This window comes from Marmota monax, unplaced genomic scaffold (genome assembly GCF_021218885.2).
Source record: "Marmota monax isolate L192 unplaced genomic scaffold, Marmota_monax_Labrador192_F-V1.1 WCK01_AAM20220418_F8-fsc00002, whole genome shotgun sequence".
Taxonomy (NCBI): domain Eukaryota; kingdom Metazoa; phylum Chordata; class Mammalia; order Rodentia; family Sciuridae; genus Marmota; species Marmota monax.
Window position 1 is genome coordinate 10276449 of NW_026693571.1, and position 11651 is coordinate 10288099.

The 11651-nt window shown below is 43.5% G+C and overlaps 1 protein-coding gene across 4 annotated transcripts in view; it reads right to left on the reverse strand.

Moving 5' to 3' along the window:
• Sgms2 (sphingomyelin synthase 2) overlaps nt 1-11414 on the reverse strand; it is an 86932-nt gene extending 75518 nt beyond the window's left edge. For 3 of the 4 annotated variants that reach the window (XM_046459086.2, XM_046459087.2, XM_046459084.2), the window contains exon 1: nt 10755-11024. The gene's annotated coding sequence lies outside the window, so the exon portion shown is untranslated. Of the gene's footprint in view, nt 1-10754; nt 11025-11225 lie in introns of those variants that run through there. The other variant, XM_046459085.2, reaches the window with a different exon arrangement.
• Between the last annotated feature and the right edge of the window lie 237 nt (nt 11415-11651).

Here is an 11651-nt window from a genome sequence, read left to right on the forward strand (position 1 = left end):
AACAAAAGATCCAACAGAGAACATCATTGATTAATTTCTCAGTGATGGGAAACAGAACAGATACCCTTCTGGTCTCAGTGAAGGTTAATTACTTGGCCACTTACATAGTGAAGGCATCCTTATTCTGCTACAAAGATGCTATGGTTTAGATGTTACATGTCCCCCAAACACTCAGTATTAAAGGCTTGGTCCCAGAGTGGTGCCACTAGGAGGTGGTAGGAGCTTTGCTCATAGGATTTAGTGGGAAGCCCTAAGGTCATTGGAGTCTTTCCCTTGAGGGGGACTATGAGACCCTAGACCCCCTCCTCTCCATTGCTTTTATTCCACCAAATGCTCTTACCATGATGTGGGTCTTATTATAGGCCCAAAGCAATAGGGCCAACCAATTAGAAATGAAACCTCTGGAACTGTGAACCAAAACAAACCTTTTCTCTTTATAAATGGATAATCTTGGGTATTTTGCTATGGTAATACAGGAACTCAAAGGGAAGAGCAAATTATTAACTAGGAGTAGCTAAATGAAGATAAAATGCATGTAAATGAGTCAGTCCTACAGAGCACTGTACCCTTAACAACAGCACAGGACATTTGTATATCAGAGAACTGAGGACCTTTTCCAAAAGCACTTTAGAACACACAGCAAGACTTCACTTACATCAGGTTTTTTCCAAACCTTTTGATAAGAGGAAATAATCAATCCATCTTCTATACACAGGCACGCATGCACACATACACACATGTGTATCCCCTAGTCTAACAAAGTAACTCAAAATCTACAAAGAATACATTTAAAAGAACTGTAAATATGAAAATAATCTCTCTACAGTTTTTCAGTTTCCAAAATCACCCAGCTAATTTTCCACCTATGTTTCTTAAAAAGTATTGTACTATCCTCTGAGTTCATTTGTCTCTCTCTCTTTTTTTTTTTTTAAACTGGGTATTGAACCCAGGGGTTCTCTACCACTGAGCAATATGTTAGCCTTTTTTTTTTTTCCTTGAGACAGGACCTCACTAAGTTGCTGAGGCTGGCCTCAAACTTTCAATCCTCCTGTCCCATCCTCCCAAGTTGCTGGGAGTACCACTACACCTGGCTCGCCTTCCTCTTTCAAAGCCAACAATGGACACTGGAGTTTTTCTAAGGATGCCGCTCTCGTGTCCTAACCTGCTTCCCTTTTTCACTTACATTGTGATTACACTGGGCCCACCCAGATGACCGTAAGGATGGCCCTAAGAAGGGCCTTAGCCTAAGTAACTCCATTTAAAAATAAAACTGCAGTCCCCACCAGGCACGCCTACGGAGCCTTCCAACACGGTCATCAGGCATAGCCTGATAAAATAAGTCACTCCCCACAACCCTGATAAAACTCAGAGGGAAGTCTCTGTCATTTGCCTTCGTCCTGATAAATGGAGAGGCGAGGGATCAGGCAGAAACCACCAGACCAGATGTCCTGACTTCAGAACAACAGACATCCCTCAGAAACCTGGTAACAGCTGATAGGTACTGAAAGGGCAGACAGAAGCCCCAAAATTTAGCATAAATGATAGAGCAAATGAACAGACATTCAGCCAGCCGACACTGAGGCACAAAAGCCTGAGAGCCTGATGAGGACTTGGACTGACATCCCAACCCTTGTCATCTGCCTGAACCTCTGTGTTGTCCTCACGGCTCTCAAACTTTACAGCATCCTCTTGACTCTGGTGAGAAAAGGACTTCTCCTTACAACCGTCTCCTCATCCGGCCGTCAACTCCACCCCAGGAGAAGCCTCTATCAGTTCCTGACCTGGTCGCTGCAGTCCGAGTGTACATTTGCTGGACTTAAGACCTAAGACTTAAGAGTTTAAAACTAGCACTTCAGCTTAGCATGCAGAGGGAATATCTGTAATAAGTATGTCATGATTAAGCGTGTTTGCAATGCTTGGAATTAATTTAGAATTGTTTGCTTTGAATTGATCATGTCTGTTGCAGTGCCCAGCATTAAGGATTGTCATTCCTTGATTAAGAACCTATAGAGTGAAATTGTATTGAGTGATTTGAGTGAATAAAGCATTGAAAAGGGCAGAAGGGCATGGACATTCTTTATCTCTCCCCTTGAATACATATGTTGTACTTTTGCCCATCTCGACAATGACCTAGGATAATCTCAACTTCTCGTTGTGATGTAACATGACAGAGTCACAGGTTCTGAGATTAGCATGTGAGCGTTGCTGGTGAGCCACTGTTCTGCCCACTACCCACCCCCCACCCCACCAGTAATTAGAAAACAGTGAAAGAAACCTCATGTGGACAAGTTCCTTCCTTCTGATAAGGATTTTAACTACTTTAAAAATTAAAAATTCTAAAGCTAAAAAGCAAAACATAAATTCTGTCAAATAGCAGGTCTGAGATTTCTGCTTTTCTTGCTCAGCTGAGCGTGCCCATCCTGGACATGGGAGAGGGCACTGCTCACTTCCTGGATTCGCACCAGGGCTGACCAAACGCTCAGAAGCTTTGAGAGAGAAATGCTTGACAATACCATTCTGGAAATGAAGCCCCCAAGTCTTTCACTGAATTCTCATATCCAATGGCAGCGTACAACCCACTTCAATAACAACATTCCAATATATGATCAAGATATAGTCCTCCCCATGTAGTAAATGGTAAGGAATTGATAGCAAGTTTGGACAAGTGTGATTTTTTCCTTTGATAAAACTGCATGGGTGCCAGGCACAGTAGCACGTGCCTGTAATTCCAGCGGCTTGGGAGGCTGAGGCAGGAGGATTATGAGTTTAAAGCCAGCCTCAGCAAAAAGTGAGGCGCTAAGCATCTCAGTGAGACCCTATCTCTAAATAAAATACAAAATTGGGCTCAGTGTTGAGTGCCACTGAGTTCAATCCCTAGGACCAAAAACAAAAACAAACTGCATGCACAAGTGGGGCCCAAACTGAGACACTTGTTAGATCTACATCAACAAGGCAGAGGTTAGACATCACAGGCCAACTGCCTGCTTTCTTGCTTGGTAATTTGTATCTATTACCAAGCAGCCATGACTTTGGATAATAGACCTGAATGCTAATTGTGCTGCCAAGCAAGAGGGTGTTGCAGTTGATGGAGGCTCTTTCCCACACGTAATAATCCTTGCAAAAGACCCATTACACTCTCTCTCTTTTGTGATGCTGGGACTTGAACCCAGGGCCTTGGGGTTGCTAAGTAAGCACTCAGCCACTGAGCTACACTCGAAGGTCCCTACTGCCTACTCTCAAGTGATTTAGCCACTCTCTCGTCTCAAATGGGGATCCTTCAAACAGGGATGAACATATCTGCCCTCATGTTTTAAGAGTAAATGAGGACGAGTTCTAAGTACTCGGGACAAACCCTAGCACCTCATGAGCACTTAAGTATTTGTTAAGTAAAAATTTTAAATGTCCCTGCTTGCTGCTTATAACTTGCCAACCAAACTATTCCAAGGGAGCATACTTCTCAGCCCTAACTAATCCATCATAGAGGACATATTTTATATACAGGTTAATATGTGCAATGATGTTCTTCCAGAAGTGCTCTAAAATACTAATTTAACAAAAACAAAAGCCCTACACTGCTATTGAAGTTTGGTAGCAACTACTGGGGTAGTAATGACTTGGTCGAACAACTCACTGAGCAGACACGAATCCCAGAAGACAGTAGCAGCTGTGTTAAATAACTGTCTCAGGGCCTCCTAAAGAAAGACGCACAGCACTGGCGAGGACAGTGGGGTTTGTGATGCTTAATGGCCCCGGCATTTTCTGGGACAGTGGTGTCCATGGTACAACACTCTGTGAGGGACAGTACCAGTTGTGCTAGACTAGCCCTCCTGGCATCTGCTGAGAGGAGGGCAGGCATATTATAACTGCACTTCCAAAGCTTCTCAGCATTTGCAGCTGATGCCACATACTTCTTATGAACATTCTCAAAATTCAATGGCAGTGTACAACTCACTTCAATCATTTTATTTTAGCCCCAAAGGAAAGGGGAAGGGGTTGGTGGGGGGATAGGATCCAGACCCTGTCAGTACAGGCAAGATATAACACATGGATATTTATTACAGAAAAAAACAAGTTACCTTAATGAGAAATATCTGATTTTGCCCAGGTATGGTGGTGCATAACCTATAATCCCAGCCACTTGGGAAGCTGAGGCAGGAGGATCACAATTTGGAGGCCAGCTGGGCAACTCAGCAAGTCCCTATCTCAAAATGAACAATTTTGCTCAGTGATCGAGCACCCCTTGGTTCAATCCCCAGTACTGCAAAAACAAAACAAAACAAAACAAACAAAAAAAAAAAAAACCCTGAGCCACTGAACATTTACTTTGAGCCAGGTATTACTCTCAATATTTTATACCCACCAAGTCACATTAATTCGTATGGTCACCCTAAGAGGTAAATGAACCTAGTGATAAACCTAGTGATGATCATAAACCTAGACTGCCACACAAAACCTGTCAGTTCTCCTTCATGACATAAAGGCCAAAGAACTAAAAATTAAAGACATCAAATTCTTTATCAAAATAGAGGCCCCCAAACCTGATATCTCCAAAGAGATGTCAGACAGCCAGGAAGGATGCTGGGAAGGGCATGGGCATCCCAAAGAACTGGGCCCACTTTTGAATCCCTATTTGCTTCCCACCACCTCTACAGCCTTGGGTGCAGACCCTTTCTACATTGTTTCTAAACTTCCACAGCAATAGACAATTTCTATTTTTCAGGTCTATCTGGAAACAAAGACAGTGTTTTACCTAATCCACAGGAGTGCCTATCTCATGGGAGCTACCATTATATAACCACCGCTGTTTTACCCACTACCTTCATATTCTGCGTATGGTGGAACTCGAAAAGCCAACTCCACTGTTTGACCTGCATTTCCAAGGCTGAACTCCGCATCAGCCAATGCTGCCAGTCTTCCTGAAGGTCTGCACTTCTCTGTGGGGATGGGCTACAACATAAAGGTCTTTCTCGGAAGAACCTCAGTGGGTTAAGTGGCCTGTGATCTAAAGCCACTTACTTGGTTTTTGACCCTCCTCCCTCCCCCTAAATAAAACCTCATTCTTTCATATTATCTCAAGATGTTCGATCAGACTACCTAAACTAAAAATATCCCCAGGTGAGGAAAAGAATCCTTATGCCACCTCGGTGGTGTGGATCTGTGAAGAAGTGACATTGCAGTATACTCATCCACCTTACCCCACCCAACTGGGCCCTCCAGGATCTCAACACAGCCAGGACCACAGTTCCATTGGGGGGAGGCACCACCACCCTCTGGTATATTCCCTTCTTTCTGTCTGTAGCTGCCTTCCCACCTCTAGGGCTCTCCCTCCCATTAGTCCCTTCTAATGGGTGGAAAAGCTTTTTTAAAAGTTTAATTCCTACATATCTTGAATTTCCAATCATCTTAATGAAAAGAGGTGATTAAATTCTTGTGGTAGGTACTCATCCCAATTTTCCATTGGCATGATGTCTCTGTTTCCAGGGATTCAATTGGATAGCAACCACCTTTGTTCAGATACTCACTGAATACCTTCTGGGCCTAGGCAAGTAAGGCCAGGTAAACTTGGAGCTGGACACCCCCAGGGCAGGTATTTAAACTCCTTTCCACCACTGCCTGAGGCTAGCCCTGACATCAGGTGCTTTTTCCACAGGTGAAAGGGACCAGGAGAAATGAACTTCAACACAGCCCACCAGCTGGGAAATGGCACTTACCTGAAGGACCCTCAAAAGTCTCTCCACTTGCCCTGAAGTAGCCTGACTTTCATTTCCCTTTTAAATGATTTTAGTTTGTGACTCACTTTTTTAAAAACATTGTATACATACAAGAATCCAGTTAATGAGTCCATGCTTTGGGGGAGGGGGCGGTTACTGAGTGTGGAACCCAGTGGTGCTCTATCCCTCATCTACAAGCTATACCCCCAGTACCCCCAAATACACCTTATTTATTTTATTTTTTTTTTAATTTTGAGACAGGGTCTTGCTAAGGTGATGAAGCTAGCCTTGCACTTGGAATCTTCCTGCCTCAGCCTCCCAAATCACTGGGATTAAAAGTGTGTGCCATCAAGCCCAGCTAATTAATGCTTCTTGAAAAAGAAAAAAAGAACACACATGAGTTTGGTTTGAAATTTTTAAGTTATACTATCAATTTAAATGAAATCCATGAAAACAGAAAATTATAAGACTGAATTTCAAGTTGTTATAAGCAAAACACCAAATGATATAAAGGTTGGGCAATAGGGCAAACCAATTAGCAAGTAACCTATGATCTCCTTGACACTTAATTCTAATAGCTGTTTCTTTAAATTTTACTTTGTATCACAAAGTCATTGTTGGAAATTAATAAATTGAACTGATCTGGGTGTCTGGATGAAGAGGCTGAATTTAACACTGCTTATATGAAAGCATGCTTTATGAAAATCATAAGAAAAAATAAACTAGCATTAGAAATGGGACTATAATTAAAATTTTGACTCAAGATGACCTATTTATTTGATATTGATGCAACTTATTCCAAACCTAGTGATAAATCTACTAAATGAAATGTCTGGAAATACTTTACCTCACTGGTACTATGGAAGTAAAATTTCTTTGTGAGAGCTGCCTGGCAAAATTAGCCCTGCTCCACTGTGTTATAATACCTCAAAAAATAAGTTTAGCTCCACAGGCCAATAACAAAAGCACAAACAGTACTTTAAGAGAGCTCCTATGTTCCCTTTTCATCAGATAATCCCTTGAATAACAAGCTACTACCCTGCTGTGCAGTTCCACAGAGGTTGATCCTCTTGCTGAAATCTTATGAGACTCACTAAAGAAAAACAGAAGTTAAAATTCTTTTAAGTTAAAAAGAAAGGAGGTTGGGCATGTTGGCACACGGGGATAATCCCAATGGCTCAGAAGGCTGAGGCAGGAGATTGCAAGTTCAAAGCCAGCCTCAGCAATTTAGGGAAACCCTGTCTCAAAACATAAAGGGCTGGGGTTGTGGCTCAGTGACAGAGTGCTTGCCTAGCATGTGTGAGGCACTGGGTTCGATTCTCAGCACCACATATCAATAAATGAAATAAAGATCCATTGACAGCTAAAATATTAAAAAATAATAAGAAGACATAAAAAGGTCTGGGAGTGTGGCTTATGGTTAAGTGCCCTGTCATTCAATCCTTGGTACCTGGACTGGGAATATACTTCAGAGATAAAGTATGTGTTTAGCATATGCAAGATCCTGGGTTTGATCCCCAGGGACATATTTTAAAATAATAATAATAATAAAATACATAAAAGCGGGGGGAGAGAAGATTCTGTATTTCTGAACATGGTTCTTTAAAAGGCAGCTAAATTACCTGGTTCACTGGCCCACATCTGTAATCCCACCTACTTGGGAGGCTGAGATAGGAGGATTGCAAGTTGATGTCCCACCCAGGAAGCTTAATGAGACCCTGTCTTAAAATAAAATAAAGATCTGGGATATAACTCAGAGGTAGAGCACTCCTGAGTTCAATCCCCAATACTGTGAGGTGAAAAAAGAAAAGGTAACCAAATTAAATGTATTTCACTTTTTAAAAAGTGAAGTAAATTATAGAAGAAAAATTTCTTTTTTAAAAATGAAATACTCATGGATCTCCAGATAAAGCTAGGAAGATATTTAAAGCAGAGCTGCTTGAAATAATGACAACTGGAAACAAACTAAGTATCCAACGATAGGGGATTAGTTGAGATGCATGCAGCCATGTAGTAGAAAAGAAAAAAACGATGCTATAGAAGAGTATTTTAGAGACTAAGTGGTGTCCATATGGGGGGGGGGGGGCAGAAAATAAAATATAAAGAACAAACCCAGTTTTGCAGAACACAACTTCCTAATTGTGAGACTTCACAAAAGTTACTGAGTTTCCATAAATCAGTTTCTCCCTCATAAAAAGGGGGTAATAAGAGTACCTATCTCTAAATGTTGGAGTGGGGATTATGAGATGTTATAGTTACATGAATGCAGGGGACACGTTTGGCCCAAAGTAAACTCAGTATATGTTACCTCTTTATGTTGTGTGTGCATGAGTGGAAAACAGTGAGAATAAATAATGTAAAGTGGTTTTCTGGGTGGTTAAAATTTCCATAGTAACACATTGCTTATAATATGAGGAAAACTAATAAATGGGGATATTTGCACACAGTGGTAATCCTCTTAAAGATCTACCATAGTGTTTTATTCACGGTAAACAAGTCTTGATAGAGCTAAACTGAGCCTTCAGATTTCATTTAAACAACTTGCTCTGGACCATTTAAAATGGCTTAAACTTAAGAGGTCATTTGTCTTTAATGTTTTTTTAAACGGTAAAGCTAGACAGACCTGCATTATTCAGCCTCATAAGGATTTATGAGCCTCAATTCAAGAACCTTCAGAAAGCCACTAGATTTCTCCTTATCAGTGAGAGGCACCCATCTACAGTCTAATCACTTATTTCCTTCTAATTCCCTAATCCTCTTCTCTTTGACTCCTTTTCCCTCTTCATAATTAAAGTCTGGGGTTTCTCTCTACTGGACTATAGGTTTAAAGGACAGTAACAGGGATTCCTTCCTCTTAGCATCAGTAGCATCTGGCAAAATGGCTGGCATATAGTAGTTGCTTACTAAGTGTTCAGCAAATAAATGACTTGAATAAATATCTCATAGTAGTAATTCAGGCTTCAAATCTACCATGTGAATAAAAAAAAGATCAGTAAGCCTTAAAGTCTGAAACTCCAAAATTCTTGATAATTTTTTTTTTTAGAAAAAAGAAATATCTTGCTGGTTGTGGTGCATGCCTGTAATCTCAGCAACCCGGGAGGAGGATCCCAAGTTTGAGGCCTGCCTCAGCAACTTACTGAGTTCCTGTCTCAAAATAAAAGGGACTGGGGGGTGTAGCTCATTGGTAGAGTGCCCCTGGGTTCAATTCCCATGTAATAATAATAATAAATATCTTACCTCAAAGTATCACTTAAAAAAAGTTCTCATTTGTACTTCACTATTTTAATATACATAAGATTGTTTCTATTTTTTCTTTATATTTCATTTAAAGTTCCACAAACACCCAAGAGAATTTGAGTAACTTCCTTAAAATAGCAGTTAATAAATGACCACCTAAATAGTCTTGGGTCTGGTTGATTCCCAAGTCCATGATCTCTCTATACCACCAAAGTTGTTGTCATAGAATAAGAACAAATGCTTTCACTAAGATCTGAGCAAAAGCTTCAGATTCTTCCAAATATTTCCTGGGGCTTTTACCAGGATCTGGGAAAAGTGAAACAGAGCACCTCCCAGGAGCAATAACCTAAGGGTCTCCAAATGGCTCCCTCCAGGTCATAACTCAACCAGCTTTACTTAAAAATGAAACTAAAGAAACCAAATTAAATATTAACCAGTAAAAGAACAGACCTCACCCAGAAGACTATCAGCAGACCCAGGAAAGGTTTATAAAAAGGAAATTTTACTCTGCTTCTTTAAAAAAAAAAAAAAAAAGAGTGTGTGGGGTGGGAAGGGGTAAAGTTGTAGAGCTTTCCACACATCCCTTCTTCCTGCAGGCTTGTAACTTTCAGTCACTGCCCTGACATGGTTTAAACAGTGAGTGGCAGTTCCTATGACACAGGTGGGAATCAAAACCTTCTCAGGTATCCACACTGAAACGTTTGACTTCCTGAAAATATCACTTTCCTCTTTCAACGCCAAGGAACTTGCCAATGGATTTCACATGCTAAACCCCAGCCCACCAGGTTTACATATATGTATAAAAATCTGTGGAAATTAATTGATCATTACCTAAACCAGCTGTAATGTGGTCTTATTTATATATAAACAGTTACAATTTGTTGGAATCTGCTTTGTACCAGCCATTATGATTAAGTCTCATGTGCTTTAATCATCATTGTTGTTCTCATTATTAATCCTGATTGAATCCTCATAATCATCCGAAGTAGTTAATAATCCCATTTTACTGGTTCAGAGAGCTTCATATACCTGAGAACCCACTGGTAACAGAGGAGACCAGGAGTGAAGCCACGGAATTGAAAAGTTAAGGACAATTCAAAATCCATGTCCAAGCCCCAATGATACTAAACAGCTGATTCTCTTCAAAATTTAGCCAAAATGGTTTTAAGGTCATTTTTGAGGAGGCAAGACTTAAATGAGAGGAATGGCAATAAATAAAAATAAATGATTACAAAATCTGAGTTGGTTTCTCTTCACCGGCTATCTATACCCACAGATGTTGACTAGGGGTCCAGTCCCACCTATCTATCCTAAGAAACCAAGTCCCACTTCAAGGGGCGCAAATCTGATAGCCAAACGTTGAAAGGTTTCCGTGTTAGCAGCCCAGAGCTGTGTTCCTTCACACATCATCAGTAAATGTCTCTCGAGATGAAAAAAAAAAAAAAAAAAAAGGCCCTCCTCCACCACCCGAACTTCAGCCCTGACCTCTGGAGTGGCCCTGGACAAGCAATGGTTTAACCTGCGTGTTTCCAACGCCAGCAGACGGTTACCCGAAATGGGCTGCAAATGAATGAGCTGAAATATCAGAGCAAGGAGACTGAGTCACACAGCCTTCCTCAGGCCGATAAAAATCCGAGGAAGGATGCCCTGGGGCGGGGCGGGTGGGGGCCGAATATTAGAGCCACATCTAAGGCTGGGGATCCACCCCCCCCCCCCCACTCCCCACGCGCTTAGCAGGACGCACAGCTCCGCAGCCCCGCAGCCCCGCAGCCCATCCTCCCCGCGGCCCCTCCGGGCGCTCCTTACCCGCTCGCAGTGGAGCTCGCGACACTCCAGGCTGTAGGCACTTGCTCCCGGGAGGAGGATCTGTCAGGGGACCCAGCCCGCCGCTGCAGCCGCTGCGGTCAGTCCCGGGCACCGCCACCCTCAGGCCTAAGCCGCCAGAAAGTTTGCTCGGGGTCTAGTCCTCACGCACCGCGGCTCCGCGAGGGGAAAGAGCTCTCCCGGTTCCTCCCGCGGTCGCCACCCGCGAGGCCGCACTCGGCGGCGCTGCACCACTGGCCGGGCTCCGGGCGGCCGAGGGCGGCTCCGCGCGCTCCGAGGGCGGGGTCTCCCCGCCGGGTTCAGCCCGTGGCGCGGCGCAGCGCTCGGTGTTTACCGCGGCCCGGCGGCCCGCTCTCCCCGCCCGCCGCGCGCGGCCCGCGCCCTGCGCGCTCCTGACATCATTCATTCTCGCACACCCTCGCCCGCCCACTCCATTTCCAAACACTGACTCACCCTCCGGCTCGGTGGCTGCAGCGCCCGCTCCCGCTGCTGTGGCTCTCCTGGCGCAGAGCGGAGCTCGAAAAACCTGCGCGACTTCTTAAGAAGAAAATCCCAGTGGACCCTCCCCTCTCCCGGCCCTTAAAGATGCAGGGAAGGAGGGGCTTGGCACAGCGGGCAGATTGGCTGGGTTCGCAGAGGTTGAGCGCCCGGCGCAGACCTCCCGGAGCGGTGACTTGGATCTAACTGGGAAAGTTCCTAAGGTGTCACTCCTAGCAACTTTCAGGGTGGGGCTGGAAAGGGATCTACCACCCCCGCACCTCCGCTTGATGCAGAAACTGTTTCCTGACTATGGTGTGACTAGGTTTGGGGAAACCGGGGTTGATTCAAAGGGTGTCTCCCTGGCCTAGGTCAATGGGGTGGGTTTCCAAACATCACAGG